Below are 15344 nucleotides of genomic sequence, written 5' to 3'. Positions count from 1 at the left end.
AAGCGTTTTGTGTCCAGCTTCACTGAATACTTCTTCAAGCATTTTTTTTCCCCTGGAATCTGTGTATTGACATTTAGAGTCATTGGAAAAGCTCAGTGAAATTAGAACATACCAGGAAGGTTTTTTTTTTCTCTCTTTCTCCCATTTGATTACGGCTCGACAGCATTCAGAAAATACAAAGGCATCTTCTCCCTTTGCCATCTTTTTTAAGATCTCAAGGTCTAGTTTCAACACCCTCTAAACTTGCCATGACTCAGAGGAATTAAGTGCCCAGCATCAAACAGCTGAACAATTTAATCACCAGCAGAACAGAGCTCTTATTCCTTTAGGGCCCTTCGGAGCAGCAGCCGCCGCGTTTCCATTCTGGCGGTCGCTGAGGGATGTGGTCTCTCATGCATTTTTCAAATCTTGCCCGACGCTCGCAGTGGCTCTGGGAAGCTCTCTGGGACAGGCAGGCAGAGCCTGTCCTCGCAACCCACCTTAACCGCAGCAGCTTATGGCTTCCTGCTGAAACAGTTGTTCCCCACAAATCCTTCTTTCAAATTAGCGAGCGTTGAATATGTTACTGTCTTGCAAAGCAACACAACCAAATGACTGGTTGGCAAGCTGCTGGCTGGAACGAGGTCCAGTAAAATTCAACTGGCATCAACTGAAACGCAGCATCTACGGGGTCAGCAGCCCCTAGTCTGAAACCCAAAGGCTGTAGTTATTCATATACTTAGGGCACTTCTGTATGTTTTTCTGTTCCATTGGCAACCAAAAGATGTGGAACAGATACTAGAGAGAAATTTCAATTGTTATTTTTTGCCACTTCTATCTAAAATGCACAAGGAAGGCCCTAGTTTAAGAAAAGGAAAAAACCAAACCCCCCCCCTTTTTTTTTTAATAGCTACCACATGTGCTGGCAGAGAGGTGGAAGGATCATGGGAGAGGAAGAGTAGGGAATTTAAGCCAACGTAGCTTACAGCACAGATAAAAATTAGATAAATCGTTCATTCCCTTTAACTTTTTTTAAAGCAGGCAGTCAAAGAAGAAAAACACTGGCAAACCTTTACGTGGAGGAAACATATGCATTTCACAAGCTTTTTCTCCCCGTTCCTGACAGAAGCAGAAATCCACTTTCCCTAGCAAACTGGACCTAGAGAATACAACAGTTCGAACTGCAAGCTGTTGTTTGCATCTGCAGCCTCTGCATCGGATTTAGGAAAACAGAAGATTGCCTTTGCACGCACACGGAAAGGCAAGGCCCTGTCTACGGTCCAACTTCGACTCTATTTGAAGCCCTCTTCTCTTTGCACTGAAAACCAAAGACTTTTTGGTTTTCAAAGGTCCCAGGGCAGGGGTAGGGGGAGATGAAGTGCTACCTGGGAGCTCAGCTTTCGGTCACCGTTGCAGCGGCATGTGGTAACGCTCCGCACGTGTTTCAAAACTGCCCTGCTGGCACTAATTTCAGGGTAGAAGAAAACAGTGACTACTTTGTTAACTGCAGCTTTCAAGCTGATTTATGTGTCCCAAGATCAACCAAGAACGTTTCCTTGTGTTCCAAGGACAAGTGCTGCCAGGACAAAGTAGAAACTGCCCGACAGAAAGCCAACAAACCTGCATGAAGTTAGGTAGCAGAGAAGACCTGTGTGTTAGGAAGAACCACCTTTTCTACATTAACTGAATTCTAGACTCCTTTAGGATTTTTTAGCAAATTTGTTTTTTTTAAGTTTTAGATAATTTTAGGGCCACATTTATCTTGGGCAGGATCAGCCCACAGAAGTATCTACTCTCTAGAGGGGTCTGTCTGAATGAGTCATGGACAAAGCCATGTAACGTCATCGTTTACAGCTCCTTACTCTACATAAGGAATGGGAATGCATCAGTCATGACATGCATCTTGTGAAAAATAAATGCAGAAATTTAACAATAATAACAACTTCCACCCACTACAGCTTGCAAGGTTTGGCAGGGATGTCTTCTCACAGCAAACGAGCCTGGAAGCACAAGCCCCACTTCTTTCACTGTGGATTTTGGTCTAATCAATCTCCTACTGAAATGAACAGGAATATTTTTGCTGAATTTAAACATTGGGCACAAATTCATGATAAAATAGTATTTCGATCACCTATTTTGATGAATTCCTTTCAATATTTTAGCACGCCATTTACTGCCGACGTGTCACAACCAAGTCGGCTGGAGAACTCTGCAGCTGAGCTCCACTGACGGATGCTACAGTAAATTACAGTGCTCTGCACAAATACAGATGCCAGACGAGGCACTGCAGAGCACGTTGTTTCCTGGGTCACTTGCCACTTCTGCCTAGGTGGAAGACAGTAATTCTGTGATGGAAAAATACTGCTTGTGCTGAACACATGGGTTTTTATCCAAAAATCAAATTCCAATTCTATGACAAGCAGTTTGCTGCATTTGCAGACATTTGGGAAGATCTTAAATACTGTAGTGGTTACTACAGAGAAGCTTCACCGTCCTACCACCACTGTAAAAAGGCTAAAAAGTGGAAACAAGTTATGGTTTGTCTCCTTAGTGTTTAATGGGAAATGTGTGAAACTAGGTTCTGCCAAAATTATTTTCATGGCAAGTCTGCACGACAGCCATATGTTAACAGATTATACAATTAAATACAAGATAAGTGAGAGATTTTAGAAGTAGGAATGTTGGATACACTTAACCATTTGCCCCAACTCAAAGCCTTTACCAGGACCTTCATTTCGTGCTGCTGCATGCACACAAAGCTGTGTTCTCCTACAAACGCTGCACTGGCAAGGAAAGCACTTTGTGCACGACTGAAAACGGTGATTGCATTTCCATTTCTTCGTTATTCAGTTCACTCTTGTGCAAGCCTGAAGGACGAGCCCTACAGCAAATTAACACCCAAAAGCCCCTGCTTAACTGCGAGGCAACTATTCAAAGCACGGACAAGGAGGTAAGCTGCCAGGCAGCACTCTTCTCCCTGCCTCTCTGGTCACAGAAATACGATTTTATTGCCAAAAGAGATGTGCACTGTTCACCAAAGCCTTGGCTCTGCTCCTCCAGTGCTACCTGCCAGCAACTCAAGCAACTTGAAAATATTTTATCCCCCAAAGTACACACGAACACATATACACATAGATAAATATACAGATGCATATATGTGGTCTGTTTGAGGCTGTGATTACCAGAACTATGTGGTTGATTGACTGGAAGCTGAATTATAGCATCTCCTTCTGCATCCAAAAAATAAGTAACTAAAAGCCTTTAGAAGTAAGCCACGAGGTCACGTCTGTCTGATTTTTTGCTAATTGAGCAGTCTGTATGCATCCTCACCAAACAGACGCAGCAGCAATTTCCGTGGCTAATACAAAATAACTTAACCATGAAATAAGCAGAGGTGCTGTTTAAACATTTTATTCTCCACTTCCTCTCGTCCCAGCATTCTAGTTTACCTCTGACATTCGTTAACGTGCTCAGCATATTAAAAAAAAAGAAATCCATCTTTCAGCTGTGAGATTTCTCATAACAAATCCTCCGTTCTTGCCCTCTCAGCGTGCTAACTTTAAGAACTTTCTTGACAAACAACAACATGAATTACGCTGCGCTTCAGAAAAATGATAAAAGGCAGATGTGCATCTTCATTTGTGGATCCTGGACTCTAAGTCAGCAATACAGATGGTGAATACCTGCTTGCTGTGCCACCTCTCCCACTGCCACACGAGAACCTCCTGTGCCAGGGAAGAGACTTTCTGCAGCTCCACTAGCTGATATACAGGCGGCTGCAGATTAAAACAACAGAGCTGCAGTCCTTCAAGGCACAAAACGCTAAAATATGGATGTGGAGCTGATAACTTCCTTGGCAGCTTTGCAAAACAAAATGCATTAAAACATAGACGTGCTATTTCCAGTGCTTAGAAGTTCGGCTGGCCTTTTTTTCCTCAACAGTGTTTGCACTACATATCACCATGGTATCACTTGCCAAATTTCTCAACAAGCAAATAGCAAAAGTATGCTCCAAAGCTCAGCGTAAACCTAGTAGCATACAATGAATTAGCTTCCATGGCAGAGAGATCAGTCCCAGTGTAAAGAACAACATCAAATACCCTGCAAACTTCTAACTGAATACCATACAGCCTTGAAAGAGTGAGGGCAAAGCAAGTAGCACAGGAACATTTGGCTTGCAGACCAACTGGAATCACGACTTGAGTTTAGAATTCACGTTTAATACAAGGTGGATTAAACCGGAGGCATTCAGTGCTAATCCACGGAGAATTCACAGCACGAGGGCTCTTCCAAATCCATGCACATGGGTAAAAACTTGGCAATCACTCTCTTAAACACCGACTTGCTTCATAACAAATGATGGAGAACTACCAAATGGTCTTCCAGAGGGGCCATTTCATATCCCACTACCAAATGGTCTTCCAGAGGGGCTTGTTTCACATCCCATCAGTGTGACAAAATAGACCTAAGTCTTCTCTTTAGGGAGAGCTGACTGGATGCGCATCCCTGTGAAGTCTAAGTGCATTTGTCTTGCGCACGGTGACAGCTACAAGCTGGAGCTGTTTGCTGGTGCCTGGATTGGCACAGCAGCCCAAGGACAACATATAAGCTGTCAAGCACCCAGGTGGTTTTCTAAGTTCCTGCAAGGGCTGTGGGTGGCATGGGTGGCATAGGTGGCATAGGAGGCAGGCAGCTGTGTCGTAACAGACTGGCCCGGGATCAGCCCCGGCCAGGAGGCACTGCCGTGCACAGGGAGGAGTCGGGTTCTGCTTCGCCACTGCCAAAGCAGAAGGGCACGGGAGCCAGAGGGCTTCATGCCTTTGGGAAGAGTTCAGCAGGCTAGAAGGGCCCTCTGAGAGCCCGATACCTATTCGACTGCCTAAGTGGGGCCAGTGCTCTTCAGCCCCGCAGACTACAAAACGATTGCCTCTTTCCTTCCTTCTCTAGGGATATGCCTAGCTCGGGACAAAAAAAAGCATTGCAAAGGGAGATTAGTCTAACCGTAAATATTCACTAAATACTGCACTGGCTCCAAATTATGCTTCACTTAGAGCACAATAATAGCTTTTGCAGAGGGAGGAGAACAAATAAAAGGAGAAACCAGGAGTATATTTACAGATGTCACATGTAAAACAAAACAAAACAACAAAAAACCCCACAATCCACTGCTAACCCAGTTGTTTCCATTTCTTTGTATCATATAGAATAGCCAGAACGTCACATCTAGCAAAACACCACGGGATGTGCAGGGGACAGGAGCCACGGAGCCACTGGAGGAAAGAGAAGCATTTCAGGACACTCTGAGGTACCGTCAATTATACAGTACAATACCTGGAAAATGTTCCGGTAGCGCTGAACAGCACCGTCGGTAGCTATAACAAATTGTAATTAAAATGCCTGTCAGCTTTGAAGGATCCTAATATAGAGAGATATACACCTTAACACAAGTAGTATCTTAGTCCTCCACCTCTTCCAAACAAAAGGTTTTGGAGATTGTTCTGACACATTCCTAGTGCAGAGGACACAACCAGAGTACAGAAATACACTGTCCAAAGACAACACTGCAGATGAACCCCAGTTACTCCAGCATCACCTCAGAAGAAAGCAAAAAGTCACCTTAACAGCATATAAATACACTGAGAAACTTTAGCAGACCTGATGAAGTATATTGTTACAAACAGCAAAATAAATAGTCCGTTTTCACAGAAGCGCTTACATCAGAGCACTAACAAATCTGTCCCGGTCCCGATCTCATTCAAGCACGGGAGAGAACTGGTCTAGCTAAATTTCTACAGTAGCTCCTCCAGCAAATTCACAGGGATTTTGTACTGGTGCCAATTCTTTTCTCATGTGAAGTAGAGGGGTTCCCTGTCATTGCTGTATAGTGATGGAGACAGCTGTGACAGCCCTTGACTTGATAAGCCATGAGCTTTTCACAGGAAAACCAAGAATGAAGGGAAGAGTAAGAAAGTTTTTCTTCATCGTAATTTGTAGTTTAATGCTCTTCTACCTTGATTTGTTTTAAATACAAAAAAGATCATGATTTTACATGCTGTGAGCTGTCTAGCATTTCAAGGTATTCTGCATGCCTACACTTATAGCAGGTAACTATTAAATGCAAACAAACCCTGGATCTTCCTTGTATCATCCCTGCTCTTTCCTTTTGTTTCTTATATTGATGTACCAGATTTTAAAAAACAACAACCCAAGAGGACCTAGAAATGTTTCATGCAGCCATAAATTCTCTTAAAGGGGCCATATTTGTTTACTAACCATGGAAAGGTAACATAAAATTGCCATCCAAAATGGCAATGAGCAGCACCACACAACACATGCGGGTTCTGAATGGAGCTCAGGAGTTCAGGCTACATTTATCACGGGTATTAGTAACCGCAGTCCCAGCGCAAACGCACACTGTTACGAGCACACAGACACTACAGCCAGGCATGGACAGCTGAGGAGACGGTTCAGTCACCTCCACACGCGCAGCTTGCCCTTAGCACAGCAGCTAAGCGCCGGGGATCGCAGACTGAACTCCGAACCTAAGGATGGTTCTCTTCCAACATCCCTTTGCAAGGCTGCCTCCCAAGGAGGAGAACCACCAGTTTTGGTGCATTTTTCTGAAGAATTTTATCCTCCAGCTCATGCTAGACTTTTTTAAAAAAATCATTAAGGAAGATAGCAAAATATGGCTTTGCATTAAATATTGATTTTACAAAACCATCCTCATGCAACCTCTACTTGAGATTCAATATTCCTTCATTTTCATCCAGACAGCCGGGGTACTGATACTCTAACAGCGAAGGGTAACCACAGATCAGCGTCAAAAGTTACCTATAAAGAACAAAGACATTTCCTGGCATAGAGAAATCACAGACATTGGAAGAGATGAGTTACAATCTCCTGCCACATATGTTGTATGTGTATGTTCTGCAGCAGGTGCACCCATGAGCTCCTCCCTGAGATGTGAATGTTTCCCAGGAAACGTTACATGAGGAGAGCCACTCGCATGTCCTCGAAGAGAAAGTCCTTTCCAAAAGACTGCACCGTCCAAGCAAGACCCACACTCTGCCACTCTCGCAGGCAGCGTCCGGTCCAGACGGACAGCTGAGGCAGGAGGCTGTGCTTGCTGCATCCTGCAGGAAGGATGCAGAAGAACTCTCCCGTGCCTGTTACAGAGCCTCAGGGAAAGCATAATTTTATTTTCTCCCGGAATTTAAATTCACGCCTGACAACCAAGACCTGATAGTTCATGCCCCTGGGAGAGGCACTGAAATACACCCTCCCTGGCCGATGGGTAGAGAGACCATGGCTGGACCAGGGCATTGCAAGGTACCCTCCAAACCACGACAGGCTACAGTCTGGCACCAGAGCGAAATGTGCAGCAATCCCTTCCTGCGCTGCAACAGGCCATGAAAAATCTTCTGGTCGCTGGGCTCTTGGCTCCAGCTCCCTCGGTCAGCCAGCAGTGTAGGAAATAAAATCACAAAACTCAGTGCCAGACCTCATGGAAGGGAAAGACGATATTTATCCTGCAAAACCTACGTAAGCTGATTTTACCTACTCACGCTTGTTCTTTCACAGGTTTCATTCACTCACGCTCTTACACCCAAACGTGCTAAAGCACCAAGATGCGTGCGCCCAAGTGGTCTGACTAGAACCACGTGCGTGTAGCATGAAGGACAAGGGACAGCAAATGACAAATCCGCGTCCTATCTCTGCATTTCTCCTTCGTTTGCAATGACAGAGCTAGCATCTGGATAAATCTGTTATACCCTTACATATACTTGGGGCGAGCTTGAGGTTGCTGCTCACGGCCTGTTTTTCCTCATTTGGAGTATATGCGTCTTTATGGCTATAGTCCATTTTCCCAGTGGGCTACCAGGAGAAGCAGTGGCATGTGTGATGCACCGTACCTGTGTCGCTACCTTCCTGTTGTCAGAGTACAGGGTCTCCTGCTGACAAGTCATCTGTGCTACAGCATTCTCGGAGCACAAGCCTTCTGGGCTTGAGAGAAACAACACACTCCTCAGTTTTAGCGCTGGGAACCATACCCTTCGTTATCCCTTCAGGCCATCCTCTTAACCCTCGTTCTATTTTATCTTCAGGTGCTTACCTACACATGTTTCCATTCATATTTCACCCACGCCAATCCTTGCGTTTCTATTACGAGCCTCTACTGCAACAACACATTTGTGGAGAATTTAAGGGACAACTCCCCCTGCTTATGTCCAAAACGCGGGGTGCCAGCCCTTCCTTCAGAGGGGTTGGGATCCAGCAATGCTCTCCACAGGCCAAGTACCACCTCTAGGGGAGGAAGAGTGCCATCGCATCGCACAGTGCCACCGCCCAGCAGCGACCCTGGTCTGGAGACTGCGTTTCCTGGGGCCAGGCCAGGGAAAATGCTTCAGGACTGGGTGCAACCAAACAGCAGTTTTGAGGGCAGGTATGCGGGGCCTCAAGCTTAAGAGCCACCAGTGAAAGAAAGAATATAAATGCATGTCTCTTGTTAAAAATGCTTTACAACATTAGTAGTATATAAATTCCAACTGTTAAGTTGCCTAAATTAACGTACATTAAAAACAAGGCCCAGTTGCCAAGCAATCGTATTTTACTTTCTCAGTAGATTTTTGACTTCCATCTATGTGAATATACTGAACTATTGGCAACAATATCATTAAATTGCACCAGCTGCACTTCCTGAATTCTGTGATCTGTCACTATTTGAAGAGTATTGCTTAGGACAAGAATCAAAGTTCATTGCAAAACATGCTCTGTGTCTTATGGAAGTAAATTCCTGAAGGCACTGGAATAAAAATGACAACACAGTAAAAGAGGGTCACTTTATACGTATACATATGCATGCATGCTGCCTGGAAACCAACCTACCGTCATTAAATTTTTACATTAACGTGAGCTTGTGCTATCCATCAGCAGCTAAACCCACACCGCCACAGTTAGCATTTTGGCGCATCTCGGGATGTTTGTTCGTGAAGCGTGTTGGGTTTTGTCCCTCACAGAAGCACAAAGTCCTAGTACAACCTCACCAGTGTGCAGACCTAAGTTAGGTAGCACAGCTTGAACTGACTCACAAGGCTCTGCTGCTCTCAGGAAATCTGAGGTCCTGTGCTGGGTACCTGAAAGCCCTGTTTGGTGCTGCCAGCAAATCCGAACGCACAGTCTGCTCTGCAGACCTGCAGGATGGAGATCACGAAGACGACAATCTCATTACTCAGGCAGTGTGAGGATATGACCAGGAGCTGTAGTTTAAGACCCACAAAACATCTGGCAGTAACAAGAAGAGTGAAGATAACGTAACGAGTGAACGTTAATCCTTCAGTCAGCTACAGGAAAGAGGTGTTATTTCATAGATTTCATAGAATGGTATGGTTGGAAGGGACCTCTGGAGATCATCTAGTCCAACCCTCAAGCGAGTGGCCCATGCGGGGACTGAGCCCACGACCTTGGCATTAGCGGCCAACTGAGCTAAACGTGCCCCCAACTTCCCCCACAAGTCTCAAAGGCTGCTTCCAGCAGATCGCTGAGCTTCAGGCAAGGAGACGTAATTCCTTGTGAACGAAGCTCCTCAGATGGATGGACTGATTACGAAGCACAGCTTCATTGTCACGCACGACAAGCAACGGTTTTTGGCCGACAGAAAGCGTTTTGGGATACATGTTCCCCTTTCTCCGGACTTTTGGAGAAAGAAGTGCAATGATTTCTCTTCAATCCTGTACTTGTAGATTTAGCCCTGCAAGATGTGCTTACAGCAAGTAACTTGAATTCAAAGCTTTTCCTTTGCTCTCTTCCTGTTAAGTGGTACCAGGGCTTTGTAAACACAGCAACTCTGCATTACAGCAAAGATTTCAAAACGAGTGACAGCAGGTTCTTTCAAAGGCACTGACGTTCCCAGAGTTTGATGAAATCTGCATATTTGGGTTCTCTCTCCAAGACACAGAATTAAGTCTATTCATATTGTGATTTGGGGATTATAGCTAAAACCAGAGCAACAGAACACAGTCCAGGTCTGAAATGGTGTACCCACAACAAAACCAGCGGAGGACTATTTGCCCTTAGTGTCACATTTCAGAATACAATAAGCTGACGCTCTTCATTCCATTGTATACAGCTTAGTGAAACAAAGCTAGAATATCAGGCCTTCAAAATACAGGTGAAGAGAAGATCCTGCACAGCCACAGGCAGCAAATCCTCATTAAAAGTGCTTCCATATCACAAGCTGAAAAACCTTCCTTTCCGTGAGTTTTGCCTAGTGCTCAGTGTGATGCCTTGCCTGTGCACAAACATTTCTTCCAGACATGTTGGCTTAAACTGGATGGACATCCAAATCCTTTTCACAGCAAGTGAGAAAGAAAAAAAAAGGCAAAATACCTATTTCTTCCCGGATTTGTAATCATCCTCCCACCAAGACAAGCCATTTTTCAGAGAATGCCCAGCCCCAGTGTTCCTACCAAACTGCTGCATTCCTGTTTACGCAGAGTTTTTCCAGAAAAAAAAAAAAGCTACTCCAAATATTCAGTTTTAAAACTTAAAACACAAATATTTTACAACTCCTTGTTTCACATTTATCCAACAAATCAAAGGGAGCGAGGCTAACCCAAGATACACACAAGACACCGTTACACAACTGCTCTTTTGCTCTGTCCTGGATGCGGCAAAGATTCTTTCGCCCACCAAAACCAATGCAAAAAACCAACCAACCAACCCTCCCAGAACAACATCTCTTCAGGACTTTAGGAGACCTACAACGTATGTGATGCTACAGAGAACTCCAGGGCTTATTTGGGGCTTGCGTAGACGGCTACAACTGTTTCTCGAAGCTGGAGGGCACAACAGAAGCGGGCTGGCAGGCAGACGCTACTCCTGTCTAAACCCCCAAGCTCTGTCACGGTGCACTTGAAAACCTCAAACAAACATTTTTGCTCCCTTGCCAGTGCTGTGTTCCAGGAGAGAAAGGCTGCCTTGCTGGTCGCCAGCTTATGGCTCTCCTAGGCGGACTGGGGGTCGGAATAATTACCCTGGCTTCAAAGATCGTTTGACGCTCCTGCCTGATAATTTGAGCCCCTGCTGACAGCTCCCGGCTCTCCAGCGGGGAGGGACACCAGAGAGATCCTGCTTGCGTGCGCAGAGCTGCTTACAGGCTGCACACATCACTGCGAAGCGGGGAAGAACGCCAGCACCCAACGCACGTTGACAGAGGACAGGCAGGAGACCCTGAGTGACACTCACAACCGCATCCCTTTCTCTGAAGAAAGGGCAATAATCAGGAGTAGCCTCGGCACAGAGCTTCCGTTGGGTTTGTAGGACAGAAAATGAATCTAAAAATATTTTCATCTAAAAATATTGTAAAAATGTTGGTGTTTGAAATAGAGAAGAATGTAAAAAATGGCTATCTGCTCAGGGAACACCCAGGGAAACGGGTACAGTGACTGTCAGCATTTTCTGTCAGCGGCTGGGACCCCGAGTAACCCTCTGGCACAACCCGAGCACTGCAGGGGAGACCCCATGCAGAGCCAAGCTGGGACCGGCTTGCCCATCGCCGGGGGACCTGCGAAACGGGCGCGAGGATGTGACGCAGCTTGCTCTGCGCAGGCAGAACAGAAACCGCGGGCTCCCCGGCCCAGCAGGATGCTGCGTGCCCCGAACCTGCGCTGGCGCGGCCGACGACAGAGCAGCCGTTCTCCCCCAAACCGCCCAGGAGACGCGTGCCCTTCTAGGCACGCCATCCGCCCTCTGAATCCATTTTCTCCTTTTGGCTGAGGAGCGGCAGCTCCTTCTGTTCCTTGTCGAGTTTGCCGGACCTCCTGCAGGAGCGGCCAGGTCGGGGTCACACGTGACTCAGGTGCGCCCCGCGCAGCCGCTCCGCGGGGTGGCTCCCGCGGGGCGCACCGCTCCCACGGTTATGTGATGCGCACTAGGGAGCAGGAAGCTATTTCAAGGCACATTTGCAATTGCTACACACCGCTGCGCAAGGACAGGGGGAGCATTTGCATTTCTAAAACCTAGACTGCAACCGCAATCGTTTTACACGTCCGGTCCCAGCGTTTGCCCTTCCTGTCCGCCCGAGGTGGCCTTCCCACCTTCCAGCCGTGCTCCATCCGTTCTCTCATAAAACAGTTCCAACAGCCGAGTCTGGCAAAAGCGATGGAGCTGAAATTTTTTTGCTGCGTAAATTCTTCAGTAGAAGCCACGCAAGAGGATTTAAGTAGCTACAGTTCTGCTTGCTCAATGCTGAACCTGAGCAAAAGACAACCAAATCACAGAAAGATTTATACAAGTAGCAGTTGCCATCTATCGATACCACTACAGCGAAGCAGGTATTGTGGGACCGCTGTTCATAATGTATTTTTGATACTTGCAGTGTAACATACTGAGTGTTTTGCAAGGCATTTAACATACCACAAGGCATTCTTATTAAAAGAAACCTCTGCAAAAGAGTCCTTCTTCAACAGAATACCAGATTTTCGCATTGACATGGGGTGAAGCCAGGCTTGTAACCATATCAAGCGCGAAGATTTCTCCAGGGAGCTGATTCTTAGGAAGTAAAATTAGAAACCAACTTGAAGTCCAGCTTTCACACCTGACATAAGCCTAAGCACCCGACCCGTTCCGACACAAGCGGGGTACCCCGCGCAGCCAGCCAGCAGGCTCCCGGCCGGACCAGCGCCCGGCGGCAGCGCACATCAGGCCTGCGGCGGAGATCCAAAGGAAGGAAGGCGGGCACCTCGCTACGAACCTCCCACTGCCCAGGGTTTTAGCTAACTCTGGAAGAAGGTCATCTGAGCAATTTGAAGCCCTCGATCCACATCTAAATCCCACCAGGCTGTCAGCTAAAAGGGAGTCGCCACGATGGCAAGGGGAAGGCACCCAAGGATACGCTGGAAGGGCGCAGTGCAACTCGGGGAAGTGGCTACCGGGACACGCGTGGCAGCTGACATCTGCCTATGCCAGAAGAGGCCCAGCAGCCACCACTGCCACTCAAGACGAGCCAGGCTTTCCTGTCACACCGCCGGCGCATGCACACTGCCCCGCCAGCCCTTCCCTGGGCAGCCTCCTCCAACCCCCCCGGCACCCTGCATAGTGTACATTTTTTGCTCCCTAATAAACACCAAACAGACTGAAAACAACTCGAAATCAGCTTCCAGGCAGAACCACAGAAGTCATACAGATGTGCAAAGCACTTGAGCTTCTTGGAGCTGTTTGGATATACTAAGAAGTCTCTGCAATCTCGCCTGCCAGCTATTATTGCCATTTTACAGGCAGAAAGCCAGGGGAGGTAGAGAGAAAGCTTAAAGTACTGCTCACTTCAGAGCATGCCAACAAAAATGGCTTTGGGGAATTCACTCTAGGTCCTTTCTCAATTATTATTTCTATATCCAAGCGGCTCAGCGATGCTAAATTACTTCTGTCACCGAAGTAAGCAGAGGTGATCCTGAACACACCTGAGAAGCATAAGCCAGGGACTGCAGTGGTGCTGAGGCTTTGACCTTTTTCAGCGTGTAAGTGCACTTTAAATAAGTTGACATTCTCCAGGACCTTGAACAAGGATGGAAAATAAGACTTCTAAGGCCCTTTTAATTGCCATAGAGCTTCCTGCACCCCAATACGACTCAATACGAGTCAAAAGAAAAACCCTTTCAAGGACCCTCTGAGGATTCCTAAGTCTGTGTTACAGCGCTGTGTTTATGAAGGATTACTTGCAATGCTGTTTAATTACATCTCTGACCCCTATATAATTTTCCATTATAGGCCTCATTCTTATCGCTTTTAAGTCCAATTCCACTCATTCTGCAAGAGCAGGATACAAAGAAATCCGCAGCTCTGAAATTTGCATTAGGAAATAATGGGGCAAGAAGAGAACATGCTTTCAAGAGATTAAACAAGAAAAATGAGGTACGCAGTAGACTTCTTTCATTTAAAATTACAGTTTTGCAAGGCAAATGTATCTCAAAGTTGGCCTCAAAGGCCTTCAGTGAAAGCAATTCCTCGCCTTCTTAAGTAGCCTATTCCCATGCTTCACTTCACTCACTAGTTAAAAAAGTTTTCTAATATCCAAACCTAAACTTTCCTTACCACAGCTCAAGTGATATGCGGTTATCCTCCAAGTCTGTGCAGAGAAGGACTAGAAGGCAACTTTCTCTTCAGGACCGCCTTTACAAATGGCAAAGCCCATCTACTCTCCCTTCATCAGTTCTTTTACAGCCACAGCAACACCTTTGCTTTTGTACCTCCTCGTAGATCATACTCTGTAAACTTCTGATCCCTCAAGGACCTCCTGCAGAGCCTCCCAATTTTCCTCTCATGCCTTGAGGTGCAATGCTCAAAACTAAACCATTATTCTGGTTTCATCATTACTGAGTGGAGCAGACTAATTAAATTGCATGCCTTGCACTGCTGCTAATGCATCCCCAGGTGAAGGCTTGGGTTTCGCTTTTGGATTTGCTACCACAAAGGCCTCCTGCTGCTGACGCATATTCAGTTCGTGATCCACCCTAATCCCCAGATCCCGCTCCACGATGCTGCTGCTCCATGTGTTCCCAGCTCTGCATTTGACTTCCTAGCGCCATCACTTACTGACTGTGGATGGTACCTCCAGTTCCCAGCACCACTCTGAGGCCTGACCCTGTCCTCCAGAGTGCTCACGCACCCATAGATCTTGATGCCAGCCACAAACAACTGAGGCCAGAGAAACTCTGGGAAAGAAGAGTGTATCTCGGCCACAATTCGGGGCGCTGCTAAAATGCCAGCAACAGAGACATCCCCTTGCAGCAGGCAGCCATGACACCAACTTCTAGCACGGCCAGTTGTGCCCCCACCGAGCGCGCGCTTCCGGGCACGGCCAGAAAACGCGACAGTCCTGACAACAGCTTTAATCGGAAACCAATTGCAAACAAACCCCAGATGGGAATGAAATTCCTAAAACACCCACTGAATTCAAACCAAGCTCTTGCCCAAGTGAAAGGTGGCTTTTTAGGCAGCCCCTCTGCCCCATTACGCAAAATCTACAAAAACGAGAGTCGGGGGAGATGGGAAATCCACATTCGAGTTTAAATTGCGAAGAGAGGCAGTGGCGGACTTGGGCTGCCGGAACGGGCTGTCAGGAGCCCGGAGGCGGCGCGGCAGCCCCGAGCAAGCCTTCCCCGGGGGGTGCGTCCGCCCGGCCCCGGGATCTCCGGAGAGCAACGCTGAGCGGGGCGCCGCCGCTTCACCGGCCGGCGCTCCGAGGAGCGCGTTAACCGACCGTTCGTTAAACGCCGTCCGGCCGCCAGCGGGTCAGCGCGGTCGCCCGCGGTGCCTCGGACGCGGGCAGCGGAGCCGCGGGCGCCGAGCCGGAGCAGCGCGGGCTC

The 15344-nt window shown here is 47.1% G+C and overlaps 1 protein-coding gene across 1 annotated transcript in view; it reads left to right on the top strand.

Moving 5' to 3' along the window:
• Window positions 1–6131, top strand: part of VPS8 (VPS8 subunit of CORVET complex) — a 93332-nt gene extending 87201 nt beyond the window's left edge. Inside the window, exon 46 of the mRNA XM_085303906.1 lies at window positions 5184–6131. The gene's annotated coding sequence lies outside the window, so the exon portion shown is untranslated. The remainder of the gene's footprint in view (window positions 1–5183) is intronic.
• Window positions 6132–15344: the final 9213 nt, after the last annotated feature.

This window comes from Rhea americana, unplaced genomic scaffold, assembly GCF_003343005.1.
Source record: "Rhea americana isolate MKP2758 unplaced genomic scaffold, rheAme1 scaffold_200, whole genome shotgun sequence".
In the NCBI taxonomy this organism is placed as follows: Eukaryota; Metazoa; Chordata; class Aves; order Rheiformes; family Rheidae; genus Rhea; species Rhea americana.
This window is presented reverse-complemented; position numbering and strand designations above follow the sequence as displayed.